General features: G+C 35.7%; 1 pseudogene; it reads right to left on the bottom strand.

Annotated features, from left to right (window-relative positions):
* Positions 1 to 5806: 5806 nt before the first annotated feature.
* LOC111821606 (mitochondrial import receptor subunit TOM6 homolog pseudogene) lies at positions 5807 to 6115 on the bottom strand (annotated as a pseudogene).
* Between the last annotated feature and the right edge of the window lie 5725 nt (positions 6116 to 11840).

Below are 11840 nucleotides of genomic sequence, written 5' to 3'. Positions count from 1 at the left end.
TAAAAATTACAAATGTCATGCGGAGGTGAGGGTGTTGTTTTTTATAGGATAAACTCTAGGTATGTGATGACTTGTCTACAGTTGATGAGGAACAGAATCATCAGAAGTTAAGAAGGAGTAGCATCGAGAGTAACTGCTCAGGTAGATAGAAACAGTGACTCTTATTGTAGTTTCTTCTTTTTTTTAAACGAAAAATTGATTTTGACTCAGCAAGCTTTTACATTTGGCTCTGGTTTTCAACTAGACAGCACATATCAGAATCACCTGTGAAACAAAACAAAACAAAATTTTTAAAAAGTGGAGGGTGAGGGGTAAAGGCCCTGTTCCTCAAAACTCTTGATCCAAAACGTTTGAGGTAAGGCCCCCAAGACATACCTGGTTAAACTATCTGCTTCACTTCACAGAGGACAGGCCCATGAAGAAATATTACTATTATAGTTATTACCTGAATTATTCTTGCCCATAAATTAGTTTGTATTATTCATCCTCTTTTTACCAGGTGGTCAGCTGAATTAGTTTTCACTCACTTTGTTTCTCTATCAGACTGTAAGAAAATTGGTTTAACAAGTGCTCTCTACTAAAATTTTACATACAAAAAGCTCCTTTGTTCATCTATTTACAGCAAATTCTAATCAATAAACATTTTCTGAAAGTTAACTACAGGTCAAACACTGCCCTAGGTTCACAATTCAAAGATGAATAACATCCTCAAGGAGCTCACAATTTAGTTGCAAAAACAGACCCATAGTGTGAGCAGTGAGAATCAGTGCGTTCCTCCCAGTCATTCACACGGTACTGTATACTGATCTCATAATCCTCATTCCATTCCGCCTGGGGTCGTTGTGTCCGTATCTGTCTTCCCAAGTCAACTGAAAGTTCCTTAAGAGTAGAGACATAGCTGCAGCCCTACAGATCTGTTGGTACCTAGCCTACCTGTAAAAAAAAACAAAAACCCGTTGCTGTCAAGTGATTCCTACTCATGGGACCCTATAGGACAGAGTAGAGCTGCCCCATAATGTTTCCAGGGAGCAGTTGGTAGTTTCAAACTGCTGACCTTTTGGTTAGCAGCTGAGCTCTTAACCATTGCGCCACCAGGGTTCCACCTAGCCTACAGCAGGGATAAATACATTAAAACTGATCAAAGAGAACAAGCAATATAGCTGTGCAAATTTGATTGTAGACAATAATCAAGTAGTATCAATCCTGAATAATGGTGTAAAATCTCCTTCAAATGCGTAAACTCTGTGTGTGTGTTTGTATTGCCTTAGACAGATCCCTCTGGGCCTCTCAGTTTCTCCATCTATAAAATGAGTATGTCAGCCAGATATTTTTAATAGCTTTACCCCGCCTAATATTTCCAAATTCAGAATCAGTTTTCTAGACTATCATTTAAATATAATCAAAGTAACTTTTTATCGTTGGAGCCCTGGTGGCACAGTGGTTTAAGCCTTTGGCTGCTAATCAAGAGGTTGGCAGTCTGAATCAGCCAGTCGCTCCTTGAAAACACTATGGGGCAGTTCTACTTTGTCCTACAGGATCGCTATGAGCTGGAATCGACTTGACGGCAGTGGGTTTTGTTTTGTTTTGGTTTTTTATCATTAAAATCCAGACAATTAATCACTTCGTTCTTTTTTAAACTCAATAGTCTTTGTTCAGCTAATTTCCCTATAGTTCCTGCTAGGTCTGTGATTTTGCAGATATAGCTGCTACTTCAAGACTTTCAAACAGCTTAAAGTGTAACACAAAACCTCAAAGTATGTTACTTACTAATATATTCTGTTTCTTTTAACACTATATTCTTGGGCAGTGGTTTGTGATCTATTTTTGATCTTCTTAGCTCCATTTCTCATGCAATTCTAGTTGTGATTTGGCATTGCCCAATTCACCACTGGAGTAGCCTCCAACCTGTTCAAGCATGCCAACTCAAGTCAGGCCTCCATCTTAATTTTCACTCCTAAAAATATGAAAGGATCAAATGACGAGGTAAGATAACATTGTCAGAACTGAAAGAGACCTTAAAGTTGACCTTGCTCAACCCTTTCATTGGAGAGGGGCAAGAGGAAGCTGGAGGCTTCAGGAGGAAAGTGATTTGATGAGAGTCATACAGGAAGTTTGTATCAAAGCCAGAACTAACTTCCGGGTCACGCAATTCCTACCCCAGTCCTCTTTCAACAGTAACATGTTGCCCTTTGATGTTGGTTTGTAAAAGCATCTCTTCTGGTAAGTACCAAGGGATTTTCCTTTATTTAAGGTGTTGAGCAGCCGTTTACTCCTTCCCATCCTCCTCACCTTTAGATTTTACGCTAAGTGATTTCCTGGAAGTGAGTCTTACCACATCGGATACATTTTTTTTCCTTCTGAAAGTCATTAGCTTTTTCTGCCTTCTAAATTCATCACGGCTCACAGGTGTAACAGCCCCTTGAGGAATTACTAAGTGCCTCAGACATTTCAGAGATGTTCTGGGTCATATTACCATTTAGAAAGAGGACACTTAAATTAGAGGTGAATAAAAGAGTTGAAAATCAACTGATTTACTCCCTGAAGGAAGGAGGAATGTCTCAATTATGTATAGTATCAGGTCAGGCTTCTCTGGAGATTTTATAGTGATATATGCTTCCATTGTCCCTGAAAACCCAAGCCTTTATGGTTGACCTAAATTTAGTTATAAAAATAATTGCTGTAAAGGGCAGTATTCACCTTACACCATACTAGAGCATATGCCTTTTAAAATTCATTAGTACATTTATTCACTTAGAAAGTAGACTACTTACTTATATTATTAGGCTTCAGTTCCCTCTCCCTCACTTTGTTTCCTGATTCAAATCCTGTTCACTTTCTGAGCTCACAAAATCTTCGCTAACCAAAGATCCTTACTCCCTCTTGGGAAACTTATTGCACTTTGTCCCTCTCTTGTGCCACTTTTGTTTTGCGTGAAAATGAATTGGCTCATTACTTTTCTCCTCCAGTACTTCGTAAGAAATGTTATCTAAGAAACTGGGTTCATCCTCTGTCCCCATAAGACAGTATAGGTCCTGGAACATAAAAGGAGTTTAACAGACACGTGGATCTTACTGAACAAAAACCTGTATGTGTTTTGTGTTACTGGGTCGCTCAGAGAAATGCTTGGAAACATATGAGTGAGTAATAGTTATAAAAATAAATGTTTTCTTAAACTCAGTGCCAAGAGATTCAAAATTGTTCTATTTGTATTCAAAGAATAGAGATTATCAATTTCGAGTTGGAGGCTAATAAAGTCAATCAGCTGATTTTGTATGCGAGGAAAACGAAATTCATAAACCATTTAAACCACCCAACCGAAACACAAACAGGAGTGGGCCTTAGTTATTTACATTAGACTTAACATTCTTTTTTCTTTTTTTAAATGAGGAACTAGCGTTAGCACAGTTTCCAAAAAGTGATAATTTACCAACAAATGGTCATGTTTGTCTGCGTGGCCACAGGCTTGGCCGTGCTTAGAAGAGGAACCAAACAAAGAGTAATGAACAAGTTACCGAAAGGGCCAACCCCAACCTATTTATTTGGTTTAATCAATCTCATGGCCCTTTCGACTTCCTCAACAAATAAAGGCACAAAAGCTGAGTTAGGTTAGTCATCGTTCTTGGTTTTTGTCTGGAGGGATTTAGTCTGCTCACTAGCAAAAGAATGTAAAGTTGGCTTTTCCAGCTTGAATTAAAGCATTTAGTAATGTAAGTCAAATCCATAAGGCATAGGCAGAAACCATTTGCTTTAAAATTAACCCTGAAGGACTTGAAACAAATGTTTTGTCCTTAAAGGACCACCTGTATTTCAGGTGGAATTTTGCATCTGTCAACAAAATGCCTACTGGACTAAGAGCTGAAGTAATGCAGACATGGACGAGATGATCTACCATACTTATTCAGATCATAAATTTTGTGTATAGGATTAAGAGGACATCAAAGTGAAGAATGAATGCGCACCATAAGTCCTACATTATCAAAGACTTAACCATTGGAAGAAATTTGAAATACCACAATCTTAACATGTCATCTGTTTTACAGATGCCCTTCCATATGATTTCAGCCTTCTCGTGCATAGCTGCAAGGGTAGGAAACACATTACCTTCTAGGGTGTCTATGCTGTCGTTAAGTGAATTTATTACAATATTTTCTCAACATCCGTTGCCTTACAGTTTCTATCCATGATGCACTTGTATTTTTCATGATGACAAAAAGTGCTTTGTCCACATGAAACAATTTCCAGTAGAAGAAGCCTATAACTTCTCATCTTCTCTAAGCTAAATACTCTTACTTTCTTCAGTTGTTTCTCTTTTGTAATGTCAAGGTCCCTCATTACTATTGTGTTTTTGTTTGTTTGTTTTTTTCATTTTCTGCACACTAAAGTATATCTGGGAGCCCTGGGGTGTAGTGATTAAGAGCTTAGCTGCTAACTGAAAGGTCAGCAGTTCAAATCCACCAGCTGCTCCTTGGCAACCCAATGGGGCAGTTCTACTCTGTCCTATAGGGTCGCTCTGAGTCGGAACCAACTGGATGGCATGTGACAACAACAACAAAATATATCTGTGTTTACAAAGCTTAGACTTATATACAAAGCACAACATATTTTTTCCAGGGGTTCATTTCCTGGTTTGCCTTATTCATTCTTAATAAAAACATATTATTAATTGATGTACGTTGCATTTGCCAAGACAATAATACAAAATGTTTAGTGGTTAACCCAATGACAAATAGCATACTTAATATAAAATAGTAAGGATGTATTGACTGAATATATAAAATAAGTGCAGAAACATTTTTATGGATAAAAATTCTAATTATTATAAAGTTTTCAACTTTCTGAAATTATAGAGTTAATGAAATTCCACTACTAAACCCATCATGATTTTTCTTGGAACTTTATAATGAAACAATAAACATCATCTGAAAGTACAAACAGGTAAGAATAGCAAAAGACATTTAAAAAGGAATAATGGACATACATTCGTATACAGAAATTAAAACGTAGTAGTGGATGAAATAGATACGGAAAATAGACAATAGAATAGAACACACATGAATTTAACATATTTGAGAAGACATTTTCAAATCAATAGAGGTTGGGGATTAATAATAGGTCTGGAATAAATGTTCAGAAATTTAGTCAAAATATTTAATTTTGCAAGATTACACCAAAAATTGATTTAGATACATAAATGAATTAGATGCATAAATTAGATACATAAAAACAAAATGTAATAAGTCTTCTGAAGCCATAATATTTGGTAAATTTTGAAGTCAGGAAAATTTCAAAAGTACCATCAACTTCCTCCTTACCAGGTCCAATTACCATGATGAATCAATATAGTGGACTAACATAATATTATGTGGAATTTTAACCTATCAGGATTTCTGCCAACTGTTGTGATGGAAAACAGGAGGATTAACATAGCTCGCAGTCAAACTAATAAATGTGTACTGCTATCTGTGTGTGTGTGTGTGTGTTTGTGCATTCTTTACTTCAAATACTTACAAAATACCATTAGGTTGTTGCTCAGAACAAGAGCAAAGATCACTCCCTGCAGAAACTTAGAAGCTGTGTCCACAACTGTACAGAACAGCAGCAACACTTTAGCTGAAGCCTGACTGCTGACCAGAGAACACAGCTCTGAGTGGACCCAGCAAAGAAAAGGAAACCAGGCAGGGAAGGGAAGGTGCCCATTTGAATCAAGCTTCAGTTGTCATCAGGGCAAACCTTGTGGTGGTCACAGAAATGGAGGCTGTTTTTGGAAGGTTTGTGTATCGCATAGGGGTTCCATGGGTCTACTTGGCTATACCCCTGGATGCAGTGTCATTAGGTCAATGTCACTCAAGTTCCTGGCCAGCAAAACTCCTGCAGGAAGAATTCCCAGATTGATGATTAAGTTCCTCCAGAAATCATTCCTACCGGTGGTGAAGCAGTAGACGCCCAGAAGCCAATCTCCCAAGTTGTCTGGGATTTTGGGAGTTTCCTTTGCCGATCTCGCACCGTTCTCGCCGACCGCACTGGAAGCCACAGTGGCAACTTTGAGTTTTGCATCCCCAATTTTTCCTTTTTTTTTTTTTTTTTTTTTACTGTTGATGGTGATTGAGAAGAACATATTCTTCAGATCAACAGCTACAAGCTTAGTGCCACAGACTATCTTGACCTGTTCCAGTAAGGACCCACCTCTGGCACAACAGCAATTGTTACTACCATTTGGTGACTATATTTCTCTGTCATCTGTTGTGATACATTTGAGCTCTGTGGGCACCATGTAGCTGAACTGAACAATGGAAAACTTCACCAACATAATTCATATCTTTGATGATACTAATCACTGCAGTGTCTCCTGGAATGTGGTAGTGCTTCTGACTTACTATCTTGATTGTGTGAAGAGGCAATTTGGGGTGCTTTCACTTGGGCCTTCTTAGTAAGAGAATTCTGCCACTTGCTAAATATATTCTTCTTGATTATGCACTTGAGATCAGGGAAATGATCAGAGGATGTGTCCAGACCTGCTGCACACACACTGAGATACATTTGGACCATTATTCCATTTATTACCTGGCTTCTATAAGTACCCATTCTAACAAAAATGGGTACAATTGCATTTCAGAAACCATGATTTAGATCCAATGTCGGTACGAAGTCTGAATCAAACTGCCCTAGAAAGATCAGTTACTTTGCTTTTTGCCAGTGAGTTGTTACTCTTTTAAGTGGCTGTAGTTTTCTTTGGGGAAGAATTGGTAGAGAATTTATTTTATATGCATTACATTCAGCCTCCTTTTTAATGGATGGGCTCTGGGTCTGAGAATTGTCTCATATTTAGGAAATGGAGTAAGGGATCATGATTTTCCTGTGTAGTAGTTGGCATCAGCTTGCTTCTCACCAGCATTTGACTTTTTCTGCTTATATAATTACAGCTCATCTGTTTTACCCCCTGGGATAACTATGGTCAATTAGTCATCCTAGATCCCTAAAGTTCTAGTCATCATAGTTGCCACAACAATCTTGTAGTTACAGCCACCTTGCCTCTTGATCAGGACCTGAGTGCTCCCTCCTCTGCTGACTCATGCATTCAAACAGGTTATGTGAATTATGGATATATACATGTATGCGTGGTGTGTGTGTGTGTGTGTCTTAGCTATCCATGATGTAACTTCTTTTTAAATGCAAGTATAATGTTAGCGATTGGATGCAAAAATGGCATGTGCCATTTAGTGGAATGAGATGAACTGGATTATAAAATTTTTAGTGGGTGCAGGGTACTAAGATCTTTATTATATACCACATTTTCTACAAAAAGAATATTCTACATATTCCAAAACAGAAAAAATCATTCAGTGAACATAGTTGTTCCAACAATCAATATAAAATTTTGTTGATCTCCCACAACCAAAAATTGACTGTCACCAATTTTGCTTTAAATGGCCCATACTTCAACTTTTATGCTTGTTTTGTAATAAATGCTATAATTATGAGTGAACAAATGAAAAGATGTTATAAAAATTTAATGATCAGAAAACTAATATTACAACAAATTACTATATTTTATTTTTAGGTATATCTTTCATCTCTAACATATTATAATTAAAAATATTTCTTTCTATTCATTGCTCTTACAAATTCTTCAGTGATTTCATCACAAGCTGCAGAACAATATCTACTTCCATATATAATAAGGATAATAAATCAAGTCTTTCTTGAATCATTGTCGTACGCTGAGGGTTTTTGAGTCTCTTTAGGGACGAAAATGAGCATTCCCTTGTGCAGTTTGTGATCATTAAAGTTAGAAATATGTATAAAGCAACTTCAATATTGGGAAATAAGCATTGTATTATATCTTCTATTATGGAATCATACATGCCTATTTGAGTAAAATTAGTCTTTCCTGAATCTGTAAACTTAGTTCTCATGTAAGAATGAAATTGTCGTACTTCTTCGTAACGTTTTGTATTTAAGTCATTGGGATAAGCCTGCATTAGTTTCTTGGATGCCTTCATGCATTCTTTGTCAAGTATAACCACAGTGTTTAAGAAGGAAAATCTGTCTGAAAGAACTTCATACACTTCTGCCCTTCTTTTCATGCAAGTTTCAACTGCATCACCGATGGTATAGTATGTTGTTATGCAGAATTGATCTCTGGCACTCAATACTTCTGGAGCATGTCCATCATTTACTTGTTTCTTTCTAATGCCTGTGCAATGGTGAACTTGATAATCAGTGTTTGGTAGTATTTTGTTGTGTTTTCAAAATCTTCTCTTAAAGTATGTAAATACCCTGTTAATGACTACTAGAGATCTGTGCATGTCTTTAAATTTACTTCTGAATCTTGGAGAGCTTGACTCATCTGATGAAAATGTTGAAATATATTATTCCACATAACCAACAAAAATACATAGACTAGCTTTTGCATTTTGTTGATGATGTTTTCAGCTTCTCTTTTGGTATCTCCTTTTTGTGTCTGGTTTTCAGCAATGTTTTCTAAGGCATCTAGAATCTGAGTGGACGGTGCCAGGATTGCACTCTTGGCCAAAGCATGCACTTTTCAACGTGTATTAGAAAGACGTTTTAATACTTGATCATTGCCTAAATATGTTTTAAGAGCTTCCCATTAAAGAATAGAGGTGGCAAAAAAATATGTAGAGTAATTGAACAGTAGGAAAAAAATCAGCTGCTTCTGGACAACAATGTACTGTGCTATGTCCTACAAGATTAAGCGAATGCTCAGCACAGGGTATGAAAATGGCATATGCATTACATTCTAAAATTTTCTGTTGCATGCCTTTATAACACCCTGACATATTGGCCGCATTGTCATAGGACTGGCCTCTGCACTTAGAAAAATCGATTTTTCAAACTTCCCATAAGTAGTGAAGTACTTGATTTTCAATTTCTTCATCCATATGACTTTTTAAGCTGGTAAATGTGATAAATTGCTCAAGGTATTCCATCTGCTGGAGATACATAGCTTAAAATAATACTTAGATGATTTGTATGAGAAAGATCAGGGGTGGAATTTACAGACAAACTGAAATATTGAGCTATAGTTATTTCACTGAAAATAGTTGATCGAACTTTGTCACTTTTTAAGTTTATTAATTCTTTACATGCTGTTTTAGACATATATGATGGGTTGCCCTTCTCTGTGTTACCGTATTTTGAGATGTGGACCTGCTAAAAATGGATCAAACTGAGCAACAAGTTCAAGTAAACCCCTCAAAAGCATTTGTGGGAACCCGAATACTTCATTTCTTCCTCAAAAAGATAGTACATATTCAGCGATTGTTGTATTAACAGCAACAATACGTTGCAGAATGGCTTTCCAGTACTGATGTTCTTCATTAATTTGTGTTTCCAGTTCATGAGTTAAGCCAAAACCGTGTCTTTGGTTTAAATATGACAACACACAGTATCTCTGAATTGAACTATTTTTCATGCCTATCGATCATATTCCAGTTGCGCTAATTGCTAAATCCACCTGTAACAAATTGAAAATTAAATGATTTAGGACTCAATAGTTTGTAAACAAAACAATATACAGAGCCAACTGATGGAGAATACAGTAGCCACTCCCTCTTATACTTTTCACCATTAGCTTTGCATCCTAGAAATATATTCTTGGTTACAGAAACTTGTTTGTTTACCATCCAGAAACTTTCTACACGAATTTTCAAATGGTCCACTGTGATGTTGACAATCGCTTGGCCCTCTCTCGATCCAATAATTTACATTATTAGAAGAAAAATTAATCCACAAAGCAGGATCTGTATTTCTGTTATTTATGGGGTCTACAGATGTGACAATTTCAGATTCTAAAGTAGTTTCACTTTCTACACCAGTATTTTTTTTTTTTTTTTTTTTACTGCAGCAAGGAATGGATGGATGCAGAATTTGCAACAAATTCTGTTATATTCGTATCGCTATTACTAAATTTCAACACTAGCAGTACTTGTACAACTATTTGCACCCATTGAGTTTTGGCATTTAACAGAAGAAGTCTCTTCTGATTCATTACATTTTAAAAAGGAAGTTAATTTTGGAATTACCTTAAGGAACTCATAGATCCTTTTCTTTTTTATCTTCTGCAAGTTTTTGTTCTTGCACTCCACTTAGTTGTTACCATTTCATTTTACCTGGATATGAAATTATGTCACTTTTAAAATTTGGTTGTACTGTAACAAATAAATTTGAATAATTGAAAATAAATAACATTTATAAAACAAGTAAAATTTACAAGATAAAATTTACATTTGAATTTGGATGTTAACACAAAAAAATTATATTTGAAAATTAGTAGTAAAAAAATTGATTTGGAACATGTAATTTTGTTTTTCAGGTTTGAGATAGTCAAAAGAAATAGTACTTACAAAGCAGTCAGAAATAATTTGTCATATGATGTTTGTTGGTGGCCCCTTCAGAGATCTCTATGAGTGTTTTTTGTCCTGAAATAATACTTAAAATCTTGTGCACTCACTTTCCATCCTTTGATGCTGTGTCTTCACGGTTCATTGAGCTGCTGCTGATACCTGACAAGGACGAGAGCGATTGCAAAGAGCATTGTACAAATTCAAGGGTATGCTCAATCTGAAGACACATTTTGGTTCACTTGTGCAGGACAGGACCAGATACATCATGAGTCATGTAATTACAGTGCCACTGGTTCATTCTTATGTTGTTGATGAGAGAGAACTGAATATGAGATTATATCCGATCAGTCCAAAATGAAAAAGAAAATTTAATTGTTATCGTAAACAAACTTATAAAATGTACATTTCATTTTTTTGTGAAATTGTTCAACTCTCATATTTGGAGATATGTACATAATTGATGTAATAATAGCACTGCTTCTCGACAAGCAAGTTTGTTTTGCAAGTAATAACAAAATCAGTTTCTTAAAAGGAAGTCAGTCTGAAGGGAAATGGAAAATAAAATAAATTTATATAATTTTTATTGTCTAAATATTCATTTAATTTATTTCCTTGCAGAATTGTTCAATTTCCTTACATGGAGATACGTAAGTATTCTCGTAAAAGATAAATATATTATTCTGATGATAAACGCCCTGTGTTGTTTTCTTGGAAGATGAATTTAGAAACATACTCATTGTTGCAAAACAGAAATATATTCTGCATGATAAATATTGAATTTTGTGTCCTCTTAATGTGCCTAATATATATTACCATATATACAGTAATATCAATACTGTGCCCCAAGTGACAATAAAAAACAAAACTCACTTGATACATAAATTAAAACTATTTGTGTTAGGTAAATATTAATATTTCCATTATTTCTGGACATTCGCTATGTTAGTACTATATTAAATTATTACCCATTAGTATTATATTTAATGTATGCTTGATCGCATCCATATGTATACCAAACATATTTTAAAGTTAAAGCTATAAATATTATTGTTTACAAGACTTAGAACATAACTCTGTACGTAAATTCTGTATAGTTAAAAGTAACTTGATTGAATTCATTGCAATGGTCAATTTATTTGAGTTCCCTGACTTTTGTGTGTCATCTGGAACTCAAGTTCCCATTAGTTGTTTATCAGGATGTGTGCAAGAGCATACCCTTGTGTTTGTACTACGAAAAAGGGTATTGCCGGCCCTCCTGGCTGGAGATGTTCGATCAGCAGATGTGGATGTACAAGATGGTTCTCTCAGAATGGATCAGAGGCCTGTTATCTATTAATATAATCCATCCTTACCCAGTAACCGCTCATGTTGGATCAAATTGCATATTGGGTGAATGTCGCAAGAGTTAGACTTGACAACCCACTCCTACCTCTTGTTTATTAGAAAGAAAGAAATTGTTTACTCCCAAGAGAC

This window comes from Trichechus manatus, unplaced genomic scaffold, assembly GCF_000243295.1.
Source record: "Trichechus manatus latirostris isolate Lorelei unplaced genomic scaffold, TriManLat1.0 scaffold00092, whole genome shotgun sequence".
NCBI classification, from domain to species: Eukaryota; Metazoa; Chordata; class Mammalia; order Sirenia; family Trichechidae; genus Trichechus; species Trichechus manatus.
This window is presented reverse-complemented; position numbering and strand designations above follow the sequence as displayed.